The 14,443-nt window shown below is 44.6% G+C and overlaps 1 pseudogene; it reads right to left on the reverse strand.

Moving 5' to 3' along the window:
- Positions 1-723: 723 nt before the first annotated feature.
- Positions 724-3,360, reverse strand: LOC112130317 (large ribosomal subunit protein eL19-like; annotated as a pseudogene).
- Between the last annotated feature and the right edge of the window lie 11,083 nt (positions 3,361-14,443).

The raw sequence follows: 14,443 nt of genomic DNA on the forward strand, positions 1-14,443 counted from the left end.
TAATGACTAATTATGCTAAATGTCTTTTCATGTGCTTATTTGCCATTCATATATATTCTTTGATGTAATGTCTTTACATCTTTTTCCCACTGTTTAAATTATTATTATTTTTTGAGATGGAGTTTTGCTGTTGTTGCCCAGGCTGGAGTGCAATGGCACAATCTTGGCTCACTGCAACCTCCGCCTGCCAGGTTCAAGTGATTCTCCTGCCTCAGCCTCCCGAGTAGCTGGGATTACAGGCATGCACCACCATGCCCGGCTAATTTTGTATTTTTAGTAGAGATGGGGTTTCTCCATGTTGGTCAGGCTGATCTCGAACTCCCAACCTCAGGTGATCTGCCCACCTCGGCCTCCCAAAGTGCTGGGATTACAGGCATGAGCCACTGCACCTGGACTTTTTTTTTTTTTTTTTTTTTGAGACAGAGTCTCTGTTGCCCAGGCTGGAGTGCAGTGGTATGATCTCGGCTCACTGCAACCTCCCCCTCCCAGGTTCAAGAGATCCTCCCACCTCAGCCTCCCGAATAGCTGGGACTACAGGTGCGCACCACTACGCCCGGCTAATTTTTATATTTTTTGGTAGAGACGGGATTTCACCATGTTGGCCAGGCTGGTCTCGAACTCCTGACCTCAAGTGATTGGCCTGCCTCAGCCTCCCAAAGTGCTGGGATTACACAGGTGAGCCACCATGCCTGGCCAACTTTTTATTTTGAAATAAGTATACGTTCACAGGAAGTTGTCCACATAGTACAAAGAGATCCATGCACTTTTGACTGTTCCCCCAGTGGTGACATATAGCTGTAGTACAATATCGTATGGCCCTAATCGTCTTCCTCCCAAATTCATATGTTGTAGTCCTAACCCCAAGTTCCTCAGAATGTATGCGGTGATAGGGTCTTTCAAGACATAATTAAGGTCAAATGAGGTCAAACAGATGGTCCCTCCAATATGACTGGTGTCCTTATAAGAAGAGGAGGTTGGGTGCATTGGCTCATGCCTGTAATCCCAGCACTTTGGGAGGCTGAAGTGGGAGGATTGCTTGAACCACTGCACTGTAGCCTGGGTGACAAAGACAGGCCCTGTTTCAAAAAAAAAAAAAGGAGATTAGGACACAGATACACACAGAGGGAAGACCACGTGAGGACATAGAGGGAAGACATCCATCTACAAGCCAAGAAGAGAGGCTTCAGGAGGAATGAAATATGCTGATCTTGGACTTCCAGACTCCAATACTGTGAGGAAATAATTTTTTTTCCCCCAAGACAGACTCTTGCTCTGTCACCCAGAGTGGAGTACAGTGGTACAATTTTGGCTCACTGAAACCTCCGCCTCCCGGGTCCAAGCAATTCTCCTGCCTCAGCCTCCCAAGTAGCTGGAATTACAGGCGCCTGCTACCACGCCTGGCTAATTTTTATGTTTTTAGTAGAGACAGGGTTTCAGCATGTTGGCCAGGCTAGTCTCCAACTCCTGACCTCAGGCGATCCACCCTCCTTGGCCTCCCAAAGCGCTGGGATTACAGGCGTGAGCCACCGCACCTGGCAGAGAAAATAATTTTGTTGGTTTAAGCTACCCAGTCTGTGGTACTTGGTGTGGCAGCCCTAGCAAACTAATACAAACATCCAAATGAGAAAACTGACATTGGTACATTACAGTCAACTCGATTACAGACCTCGTTTAGTTTTTGGCATTAAAAAACCCCCCAAAACCCTGTATCCATTTGTGTGTGTATGGTGTGTGTGTGTGTGTGTGTGTTGTGTTTGGTTTTGTGCAGTTTTATCCTGTGTATATATTTGTGTAACCACCACCACAATCAAGATATAGAACTGCTCCCTCACCACCAAAGAACTCCCTTATGTTACTTTTTTGTATTTGTGTCCCCTGCCTCCCCCATCTCCATTTCTTTCCCTTGATTACTCCTAATTTGTTCTCTCATTTCTATAGTTTTGTCATTTAGAGAATGTTATAGGAATGGAATAATACAGCATGTAACCTTTTGAGATGGACTTTTTTTTCACTAAGCATAATGCCCTTGACGTTCATCAAGGTTGTTGCATGCCTCGATAGTTCATATCCTTTTATTGCAGAGTGATATTGCTTTATATGGATGTTCCAGAGCTTGTTCAACCATTCACTCATTAAAGGACATTTGAGTTGTTTCCAGTATTTTGCTATTATAAATAGGGCTAATAGAAACATTCAAGAACAGATTTTTGTATGCACATAAGTTTTCATTTTTCTGGGATAAATGCCCAAGGGTGTGATTGCTGGATCGTATAGTAAGTGTATGTGAGTGTCTGTACCATTTACATTCCCATCAGGAATGTACGAGAGAGCCAGCTTCTCTGCATACTTGTCACCATTTGGTGTTACCATGACTTGTTATTTTAGCTGTTCATTATGCACCTATTTTAGCTGTTCTAATAGGTGTATAGTGAAATAGTGTGGCTTTAATTTGCATTTCCCCAATGGCTAAGGATGTTGGACGTCTTTTCACGTGCTTATTTGTCTCCTACATCTCCTCTTTGGAAAAATATCTGTTTATATCTTTTGCTCATTTTGTAATTGGATTGTTTTTATTTTTTTTAAACTGCAGAGTTTTTCTTTTTAAACTGCCCATTTAAAAAAATTGCATTGTTTCTTTTCTTATTTTTAAGTTTTGAGAGTTAGATACAAGTGCTTTGTCTGATACATGATTTGTAAATATTTTCTCCCCATCTGTGGCTTGTCTTTTCATTCTCTCTCTCACTCTCTTAAGGAAAAAAAAGAGACTTGTTTTATTTGAGTGACTGGTCTACGTAATTGCTGAGGCCACTGAGTACAGACAAGGAGGGTGGGGGCGCTCCTTTTCTTTGTCTCTTCCTCCTTGGACAGAGCCCTGATGAACCTTCTTGGACCGCAGGTGAATATATTTGTATGCTTCCTTGGTCTTAGACCTCAACTTGTGGATGTGTCCCATAAGAATCCGTGTATTTTTGTACATGTTCTCTTTCACCTTCAGGTATAGGCTGTGATACATGTGGTGGCCAGTCTTCTTAGATTCCCAGTATCTTCTGACCAGCTGATGCAGAATTCGCATCCTCCCCATCCAGGGTAACTTCTTTGGCACTCAAGCATTGACAGTATCCTTTCATTTACTTATGCCCATATTCCTGCCCTCCTGGCAGGTCAAGGTGTTTTTCCTGCATGAAGCCCAGGAAAGGACAGTCAGGGGCTTGGGATCATCAGCCCATCTTTGATCAACTTTCGAATCTGCTGGCAGGTGTTGGCATTGGCGATTTCGTTGGTCTTGTAAGGGTCCAGCCAGACCATCTTTTTGCCACAGTGGAGAATCTTAGTGGCAAGTCTCTTCTGAAGCTTGGACATACAGCTGCTGCTGCAGTGACAAAAGGAAAGAATTTTTTATTCTCTTAATAGTGTTTTTTGCAGAGCAGAAATTTTAAATTTCAAGAAAGTGAAATTTATCCTTTTTTCCTCTTATAGATGGTGTTTTTTGTGTCCTATCTGAAAGCTCTTTGACTAACCAAAGATCATGAATATTTTCTCCTAAGTCTAAGAGTTTTATAGTTTTACATATTAATTTACATTTATCATATATTTGAGTTAATTTATATATATATATGAAATGTAAATCTAGGGTTTTTTTTGCATGTGGAAGTCCAGTTGTTCCAGCATCTTTTGTTGAAACGGCTGTTCTTTCTTCATTGAATTGTCTTTACATCTTTGTCAAAAAACAGCTGACCATATTTATGTGGGTCTATTTCTAGAATTTTTAGTTTATTGCATTGGTATTTGTCTTTTTGCCAACATCACAGTGCCTTGACTATGGTAGCTTTATGATACATCTTAGAACCGGGTAGTGTGCACATGCAAAAGAATGCAGCCGGATCCTTCTGTTGCACCATATCCAAAAATTAACTCCCAATGGATCAAACCCTGCATTGAAGAGCTAACACCATAAAATTCCTAGGAGAAAAAAACAGTGAAAAATCTTCATGACATTGAATCTGTCAATCATTTCTTGCATATGTCACCGAAGTACAGTCAACAAGAGAAAAAAACAGATAAGGTGAACTTCATCAAAATTAAAAACTTCTGTGCATTAAAGAAGAGAATGAAACGACAGCCCACAGAATGGCAGAAAATATTTGCAGAAACTTAAACGTCCAGAATATGTAAAGAACTTCTACAACTCAACATCAAAAACAAAACAAAACAAAACAAGACAAAACAAACAAAAAACCTCATTCAAAAATGGACAAGGAACTTTTTTTTTTTTTTTTTTTTTGAGACGGAGTCTTGCTCTGTCACCCAGGCTGGAGAGCGGTGGCGCGATCTTGGCTCACTGCAAGCTCCGCCTTCTCGGTTCACGCCTTTCTCCTGCCTCAGCCCTGGGACTACAGGCACCCACCACCACGCCCAGCTAATTTTTTTTGCATTTTTAGTAGAGACGGGGTTTCACCGTGTTAGCCAGGGTGGTCTTGATTTCCTGACCTCGTGATCCGCCCGCCTCGGCCTCCCAGAGTGCTGGGATTACAGGCGTGAGCCACCGCGCCCAGCCTGAGCAAGGAACTTTAATAAACATTTCTTCAAAGAAGATACACGAATGGCCAGTAAGCACATGAGAAAATGCTCAACATCATTAGTCATTAGGGAAATACAAATTGAAACGAGATACCACTTTACACCCTAAATTAGAATAGCTAATATCAATAAAATTAACAATAAAAAGTGTTGGTGGGCTGGGCACGGCGGCTCATGCCTGTAATTTCAGCACTTTGGGAGGCCCAGCCAGGTGGATTACTTGAGGTCAGGAGTTTGAGACCAGCCTGGCCGACATGGTGAAGCACCGTCTCTACCAAAACTATAAAAATTAGCCGGGCGTGGTGGCGCGTGCCTGTAGCCTCAGCTACTCAGGAGGCTGAAGCATGAGAATTACTTGAACCCAGGAGGCAGAGGTTGCAGTTAGCTGAGATGGCACCACTGCACTCCAGCCTGGGTAACAGAGCGAGACTGTCTCAAAACAAAACAAAACAAACAAACTAACAAAAAGATGTTGGTGATGATGTGGAGAAATCAAAACCTTTGTGCATTGCTAGAATGTAAAACATTGCATCTGTGGTGGAAAACAGTTCAGTGATTCCTCAAAAAGCTAAACACAGAATTACAATATGACCCAGCAATTTCACTTCTCAATATTCTTCCAAAGAATTGAAAGCAGTGACTCAAAGAGATACTCGTACACCAAATGTTCATAACAGCATTATTCACAATATCCAAAAGGTGAAAACAACCCACGTGTTCAAACGGATGAATGAATACACAAAATGTGGTATACACATAAAATAGAATATTACTCAGGCATAAAAAGGAATAAAATTCTGATACAAGCAGCTACAACAAGGATGAACTTTGCGAATATTATGCTAAGAGAAATAAGCCGGATACAAAAGGACAAATATATGATTCCGCTTATATGAGGTAACTGGAATAGGCAAATTCATAGACACAGAAAGTAGAATAGAGGTTACCAGGGACTTGGGGGAGGGAGTGAGGAGTTAATGTCCAGTGGGTACAGGGTTTCTGTTTGGAATGATGTACAAGTTCTGGAAATAGATAGTAATGCTGGCTACACAACACTGTGAATGTATTTAATGCCACTGAATTTGAATTATACACTTAAAAATGACTGAGAGCTGGGTGTGGTGGCACAAGCCTGTGTTCTCGGCTACTCAGGAGGCTGAGCTAGGAGGATCACTCTAGCCCAGGAGTTCGAATCTAGCCTTGGCAACATAGTGAGACTCCACCTCTTAAAAAAAAAAAAGTTAAATGGTAAATTTCATCTTATCCATACTTTACCATAATAAAACAATCTGGGAGGCCGGGTCCAATGCCTTACGCCTGTAATCCCAGCACTTTGGGAGGCTGAGGCAGGTGGATCACCTGAGGTCAGAAGTTCAAGACCAGCCTGGCCAACACGGCGAAACCCCGTCTCTCCTAAAAATACAAAATTAGCTGGCGTGGTGGCACGCGCTTGTAATCCCAGCTACTCAGGAGGCTGAGGCAGGAGAATCGCTTGAGCCTGGGAGGTGGAGATTGTGGTGAGCTGGGATCGTGCCACTGTATTCCAACCTGGGCCACAGAGCAAGACTCTGTCTCAAAACAAAAACAAAAACAAAAACAAAAACAACAATAACAAAACTATACTGTACTTTCCAATCCTTGAACACTGTGTTTATTTGCTTATTAGGTCTTCTTCTATCTCTTTCATTGGCGTTTTGTAGTTTCCAGCATACAGATCCTGCACATCTTATGTTAGATTTATATTGAAGTATTTCATTTTTCGAGCTCTTATCAATGGTATTTTTATGGGCTGAATTATGTCACCCCCATTCATATGCTGAAGTCCTAACCCCCAGTACTTCAGATTGTGACTGTATTTGGAGACAGAACCTTAAAGAAGTAATTAAGTTCACATGGGTGGGCCCTAATCCAGTATGACTAGTGTCACTTTAAGAAGAGAGAGAGGCTGGCGCGGTGGCTCATACCTGTAATCCCAGCACTTTGGGAGGCCAAGGTGGGCGGAGCCGTTGAGGTCAGGAGTTTGAGACCAGCCTGGCTAACATGGCGAAACCCCATCTTTACTAAAAATACAAAAATTAGCTGGGGGTGGTGGCGTGAGTCTGTAATTCCAGCTACTCAGGAGGCTGAGGCAGGAGAATCGCTTGAACCCGGGAGGTGGAGGTTTCAGTGAGCCGAGATTGCACCACTGCATTCCAGCCTGGGTGACAGAGCGAGACTGTCTCAAAAAAAAAAAAGGAGAGGAGAGAGACACCAGAGTTTTCTCTGTCCACCATGTGAAGACGTAGGGAGAAGGTAGGCACCTGTAGGGCCAGGAGAGAGGCTTTAAGAGAAACCAAATCAGCTGATACTTCGATCTTTGACCTCCACCCTCTAGAACGGTGAGAAAATAAATCTCTGTCATTTTAGCCACTTGGTCTGTGGTACTTTTTAATGTCAGTCCTAGCAAACAAATGCAGGTGTTATTTATTAAATTTCATTTTTAATTGTTCCTTGCTAATATATTGAAATGTAGTTGGTTTTTGTATGTTGATCTCAAATCTTGTGATCTTGATAAACTTGAATATTAGTTAGAAGCTTTATTTTTTTTTTTGACAGCTGTCTCGCTCTATTGCCCAGGCTGTATGCTGCAGTGGTGCAATCCAGCTTACTGCAGTTTCAGACCCCTGGGCTCAAGTGATCCTCCTGCCTCAGCTTCCCAAGTAGCTGGGACCACAGGCACACACCACTATGTCTGGCCATTTTAAACATTTTTTTGTAGAGATGGCGTCTCCCTGTGTTGCTCAGGCTGGTCTCGAACTTCTGGCCTCAAGTTCTTCTCCTGTCTTGGCCCCCCAAAGTGCTGGGATTACACGTGTGAGGCACCATGCTTGGCCGTGGAGCTGTTTTTTCCAAACATATATATACATATATATTCCTTAGGATTTTATGCACAGATGATTATATCATTTGTGAGTGGGAATAATTTTATTTTTTCCTTTCAATATTAAGACTTTTGTTTATTTTTCTTGCCTTATCACACTTGCTAGGGCTTCTAGTACTATATTGAATGAAAGTTAAGAAACAATGGCTGAAAACTGCTCAAATTTTGTGAAAGCCATATATTTTCAGATCAAAGAAGCACAAACAAAAGTGGTAAGACAGGGCATCCTTGCCTAGTTCCTGATTCAGTTTAGGGTTAGCTGTTAGGTTTTCATAGATGCCCTTTATCACGTTGTGGAGGTTTTCTTCTCATCCTAGCTGGCTGAGAATTTTTATAGTAGATGTTAGGTTTGTCAAATGCTTTTTCTGCATCTTTTGAGGTGACCGTATATTTTTTCTCTTTTAGTTTGTTATGGTGGTGGATTTTATATTAGAGTTCCATCCCAATTAGAAAAGAAGATCAGAAACAGTCCTCATTCACATAAATATTAACTCAGTGTTTTGCCCTAGGGCTATGTTAATTTTCCTGGTCTGTATCATAATATAGTTTGAAGGTCTCTGTACTATCCATATGTCATGCAGACACTGCAGTGACCCTTTATGTTACTGACGTCATGCAGGCTGGCAGGATGAGCACAACATGGCTAGCACACTGGAGGCCTTGGTGAGACACATGCAATCCAGATGGTACGAGATAAACCCTGGGAAGGTTCAGGGACCTGCCATTTTGGTCAAGTTTTACGGGGTCTGTTGGCCAAGGGCATGCCAGGATATCTCCTCCAAAGTTAGAGACTAATTGTTGTATTTTGTATCCCCTGCCACAAAGAAGGAAGCACAGCACTTGGTGGCCTCTGGATTCTGGAAACAACACATTTCTCACCTAGGAATACTGCTTCAGCTAATACATCAGGTGACACGAAGGCTGTCAGCTTTGGGGGAGGGGCAAGTGCTCCTGTATCTTTATCTTAATTATTGTTGTTAAGGAATAAATATTAACATAACACTTTTTGGGGGGGGTCTTGAGGAAGAGACACCTTTTTCTAATTTGTACAGACATCATATGTACTATGCTTGACATGAAACCTATTTAATTTCCATGGAGAGGAAGACAAAGGTGGTTTCAGCCTCTGCGAGAAAGTCCCAAGCTCAATGCCCCCATGTTTGTGAAGCAGTATGGAGGAAATAAAGAGCACAGGCTTGGCCGGATGTGGTGGCTCACGCCTGTGCTCTCAGCATTTTGGGAGGCCAAGGTGGGTGGATCACCTGAGGTTCGGAGTTCGAAACCAGCCTGGCCAAGATAGTAAAACCCCGTCTCTACTAAAAATACAAAAATTAGTTGGGCATGGTGGCACATGTATGTAATCACTTGAACCTGGGAGGCAGAGGTTGCAGTGAGCCGAGATCGTGCCACTGCACTCCAGCTTGGAAGACAGAGTGGGACCCTGTCTCAGAAAAAAACAAAACAAAACAAAACAAAACAAATCAAAGCACAGGTTCAAAATTTAATTTAAAACTATCACTTACTAAAATCTGCATGTGAGAAGAATCGGGGGAGTACACTCAATATAGTGACCCAACCCCTAAGACAACTTAGAACTTTAAGTTACAAATGTTCTTTTAATTACAGCTTTATTAGAAACACAGCTATATGAAATATAGACACCTCTGATGGCTTGCTTGTATTAGGTTACTAATACAAGCTTCAAAAGGTGTTTCAGGGCTGGGCGCGGCGGCTCATGTCTGTAATCCCAAACTTTGGGAGGCCAAGGAGGGAGGATCGCTTGAGGCCAGGAATTCAAGATCAGCTTGGGCAGCATAGCGAGACCCCATCTCTACAAAAAATTAAAAAATTAGCTGGGTGTGACGGCAGGTGCCTATGGTCCCAGCTACTAAGGAGGCTGAGCAGGAGGGTTGTTGGAGCCCAGGGGTTCAAGGTTATAGTAAGTTATTTTCGTGCCACTACACTCCAGCCTGGGAGACAGAGTGAGAATGTGTCTTAAAAAAAAAAAAAAAACAGAAAACAGAGGCCAGGCAGGGTGGCTCAGGCCTGTAGTCCCAGCACTTTGGGAGGCCGAGGTGAGCAGATCACGAGATCAAGAGATCGAGACCATCCTGGCCAACATGGTGAAACCCCGTCTCTACTAAAAATACAAAAATTAGCTGGGCCTGGTGGCACGTGCCTGCATTTCCAGCTACTCGGGAGGCTGAGCAGGAGAATTGCTTGAACCCGGGAGGCAGAGGTTGCGGTGAGCTGAGATCGCGCCATTGCACTCCAGCCTGGTGATAGAGCGAGACTCTGTCTCAAAACAAAAACAAAAAAACAAAATAGAACAACCCCCCCCCCCCAAAAAAAAGAAAACAGTGTTTCAGTGGCTGAAGACCCTTATGACATGAGTGATAAGTGGCAAATTTTCAGCTACTATTTCTTCGAGTATTTTTCTTCTTTTCTTTTCTTTCTTTTTCTTTTTCTTTTCTTTTTTTTTTTTTTGAGATAGGGTCTCACTGTATTGCCCAGGCTGGAGTACAGCAGTGCAATCTCAGCTCACTGCAACCTCTGCCTCCCACACTCAAGCCATCCTCCCACCTTAGCCTCCTGAGTAGCTGGGACTAAGATATATGCCACCACATGTGGCTAATTTTTGTACTTTTTGTAGAGGCAAGATTTCACCATGTTGCCCAGGCTGGTCTCGAACTCCTGAGCTCACACAATCCTCCTGCCTCAGTCTCCCAAAGTGCTGGGATTATAGGCATGAGCCACCACACCCAGCCCTGCTCTCCTTCCGGAACTCCAGTGACACTAATGTTAGCTCTTTCGTTATAGCTCCACAGTCTCTAGCGGTTCTCTTTATCTTTTTTTTTTTTTTTTTTTTTTTCCAGTTTCTCTTCTCTCTTTACAGATTTGGCCATTTCTATTATTCTGTCATTGAGTTTATGGATTTTTTCCTTTGTACCTTCCATTTTGTTGTTGAGCCCATCCACTGAATTTTAAAATTTTAGTGATTCTGTTTTTTCAGTTCCAGTGTTTCCATTTGGCTCTTGTTATCATCTACTTTTTCAGAGACTTTCTATTTCTTTGCTGAGGCAATTTTTTCATTTGTTTTAAGCATATTCTTAATTGTTTGTTGAAGTATCTTGATCATGACTGCTTTAATATCTTCATCAGTTAATTCTAGCATCTTGGTGTTACATCCAATAGATGGCCTTTCTTTATTTGGTTTGAGATCTTGCTGGTTCCTGGCATGACAAGTGATTTTTGGTTGAAACTTGGCCTTTTTTCTTTTTTTTTTGAGATGGAGTTTCGCTCTTGTTGCCCAGGCTGGAGTGCAATGGCGCCATCTCGGCTCACCACAACCTCCACCTCCCGGGTTCAAGTGATTCTTCTGCCTCTGCCTCCCAAGTAGCTGGGATTACAGGCATGAGTCACCACGCCCAGCTATTTTTGTATTTTTAGTAGAGACGGGGTTTCTCCATGTTGGTCAGGCTGGTCTCGAACTCCCAACCTCAGGTGATCCACCCACCTCGGCCTCCCAAAGTGCTGGGATTACAGGCACGAGTCACTGCGCCCGGCCTGAAACTTGGACCTTTTTGTATTGTGTTATCAGACTCTGGATCTTATTTAAACTTTATGTTTTAGCCGGGCGTGGTGGTGCATGCCTGTAGTCCCAGCTACTTGGGAGGCTGAGCAGAGAGGATTGTTGAGCCCAGGAGTTCAAGGCTGCAGCGAGTTGTGATCATGCCACTGCACTCCAGCTTGGATGACAGAGCAAGACCCTGTCTCTTTAAAAATAAAATTGAAAAATATGAATAAATAAATATAAACTTTATGTTTTAGCTGACTTTTTTCTGACACCAATCTGTCTGGCAGGGCAAGGCAGGGTGGTGAGGAGTGGGGTCGTGTCTTCCCTGCCAGGTGGGAGTAAAAAATGACCTCTATCGACACCTGTAGGGGGCAGGTGCTCCTTTTTACTGATGGGCAAAGGTGGGAAGTCTGACTCCAGCTGTGATCTCCACTGACACCACAGCTGCAGGGCGAAGAGGCAGGGTATGTGGTCTAATAAATTGCTCTGGGCCATGGCGAAAATCCTGACTCTCCACAAGGCTTCCTGTGACACATCTCAGCAGGAAGCGGGAGAGGCGTCTCTTTACTGGGTAGTACAGGCTGGAAATCCAGGTTCTTCACGTGGTTCCCAGCGTGGTGGTGGTGCTGCTAGTGAGACCGTGGAGCATGGAGGAGGCCCCTTTGCTGGCTGACACAGATGGACGGCTCAACTCTTTGCCCGGTCTTCACTGGCACTGCTCTGGTGGTGGTCGTTGGGGAACCTCACTGTAGCCTTGGGAGGGTGGAATTTAGGCTCCCCACTGCGCCTTTGCTGTGCGGATGTAGGTGGGGTCTCAGTTTATTCTGCGGGGCTTGGCTGAAATAAAGTGGTTTTTGTGTCTCGGTTTCAGCCTTACTAAGTTGCTGTTCACTTGGTCCTTTGGCTAGAGAAGCAGGTTTTTATTGGGGCTTCTTTTTTATTTTTTGGCACGCCTTGGCATTGCTGGGTTGCCAGTTTCTTAAGTTCCAAATCTAGGATATGTGGAACAGAAAGAAAACCCAGGGGACTCTCTGCCATGTCTTTCCTGGGGTGCAGAGGCCTCTAGATAATCTGCCTCTTTTTCTCCACCATTCAGAATCCTTTTTTCCCCCCAGAATCTCTTTATGCTTGTTTTATATATAATGTCCAGGGTTTTATTTTTCATTTTTATTTATTTATTTTTTTTAAGCAACAAGGTCTCACTGTTGCTCAGGCTGGAGTGCAGTGGTGCTACTATAACCTCAAACTCTTGGCCTCAAGCAATCCTCCAGCCTCAGTCCCCTGAGTAGCTGGGACTACAGGCGTGCACTGCTGGGACTACAGGCGTGCACTACTGCGCCTGGCTAATTTTTCTTTTGTAGAGTCAGGTGGTCTCACTATGTTGCACTGGCTGGTCTCGAACTCCTGGCTTCAAGTGATCCTCCTACTTGGGCCTCCCAAAGTGTTGGGATTACAGGCGTGAGCTGTTCAGGGTTTTAAATTATACTTAGCAGAAGAAATGGCAAAACTACATCATTCCATCTTCTGGGAAGTCTCTACTTGTTTTGTTTGTTTTTTGGAGCATGAGGTGCTTTTCACACGTTTTCTTTTCTCTTCAACTCCCTCCACCTCCTGTCATATTTCCTGTGGGCTGCCTCTTTCTGGGGCTCACCCTCCCAGAGGACACTGCTGTCCTTCTTCTCTGGGCACTGCATCGAGTCCCTTGGACTTCCCTTCGCCCCTTTGTTCTAATTTCTGTGAGCTTCCCCTACTTAGTCAGTAGTGTCCCTATTGCCTAAGGGAAACTAGTGTTGCTGCCGGGCATTGCAGAGGGAGGAACAGAGCAGACTCAGAGTTTTTGTTTTGTTTGGGAAACAGACTCCTTTTTTTTTGTTTTTGTTTGTGTTTTTTTTGTTGTTGTTTTTTTTGGAGACGGAGTCTTGCTCTGTCACCCAGGCTGGAGTGCAGTGGCGTGATCTCGACTCACCGCAACCTCCGCCTACCGGGTTCAAGCAGTTCTCCTGCCTCAGCCTCCCAAGTAGCTGGGATTACAGGCACCCACCACCACGCCCGGCTAATAGTTTTGTATTTTTAGTGGAGATGGGGTTTCACCATGTTAGCCAGGCTGGTTTCCAACTCCTGACCTCAAGTGATCGGCCCGCCTCGGCCTCCCAAAGTGATGGGATTACAAGCATGAGTCACCGCACCTGGCCTGGAAACAGACTCTTGAGTATGAAAAGGGAAGGCCAAGGGGAAGCAGGAGCAGATGCCAAGGTGATATCTTGGAAAGAGACTAGAGCAACAGCAAGACTGCCAGCCCTCACCCTACCTTAGGGACTGGCTCAGCGTCGCTGATCTGGGAGGTAGAAGAGAAAGGAAATGGGGTTCAACCTGGGTAGGGGGTAGATGGGAGGACAGGCAGAAGAGCGAGTCAGCTTTTGGAGACATCCAAGGCAATGACGGGAGTCCTGAGCCAGCAGAGCTGACGTGGACAGCACCCATGGCCCTCCCAAGCAGTGACTATGATTGAGTCAACTGCGTGCTTGCTGTGTGTGTCCACCTCTGCTGCACAGCTCTGTTGAGCATCACCTGATCTCCCTGAGTGGATTCCTGCCCTTTGTTTGTCAATGGCCCAGGACATTCCCTATAAGCCCTACTTGAAACAGAAGGGGAGTCCTTGCCACCCAAGAAGTAGGGCTGGTATAAAGACGGGTGTTGCTCCTGGTCTTGGATTTACTAGGTAGAGGGGTGCAGTGGAGGCTCTTAGAGTTCCACCAGATCCTTACCAGCCAGTGTGCTCATCCCCAACTGGGGTGAGTGTTGGCTGCTGACAGCTCACAGCTGCCCCCTTCTCCCAAGTATTGTCCTTGGCCAAATGGGAGCTGCTTTGCCTAGGAGGTTTCACTCTCCACTCCCCTCTGGCGCCTCTAGCCAGTGGCTGACAGGCTCAGGGATATTAGAGGCATCTCCTTGTCAGGGCAGGGTCCAACTGAGGTGCCCTTCATGCTTAGGCTCCGCGTGGGACTGTGCTAGCCTCCTGCAGAGACTGTCTCCTGCAGAGTGCTAGTCTCCTGCAGAGACTTGCCCAGCTCTTTCCCCTGCCCTGTTCTGCTTGCTTCTCTCCTTTTTGTCCAGAGAGCCCTTTTGTGTGCACCCAAGTCCCCATTTCAGGCTCTGCATCCAGGGAACCCCACCTAAAATAATGGGCTGATGGTATGGACTGAACAAATTGTGGATCTGGCTGGACACGGTGGCTCACATCTGTAATCTCGGCACTTTGGGAGGCAGAGGCAGGAGGATTGCTTGAGGGCAGGAGTTCAAGACTATCCAGGGCAACATAGTGAGACCCCTGTCTCTATAAAAAATAGAAAAATTAGCCGGGTGTGGTG

This window comes from Pongo abelii, chromosome 21 (assembly GCF_028885655.2).
Source record: "Pongo abelii isolate AG06213 chromosome 21, NHGRI_mPonAbe1-v2.0_pri, whole genome shotgun sequence".
NCBI lineage: Eukaryota > Metazoa > Chordata > Mammalia > Primates > Hominidae > Pongo > Pongo abelii.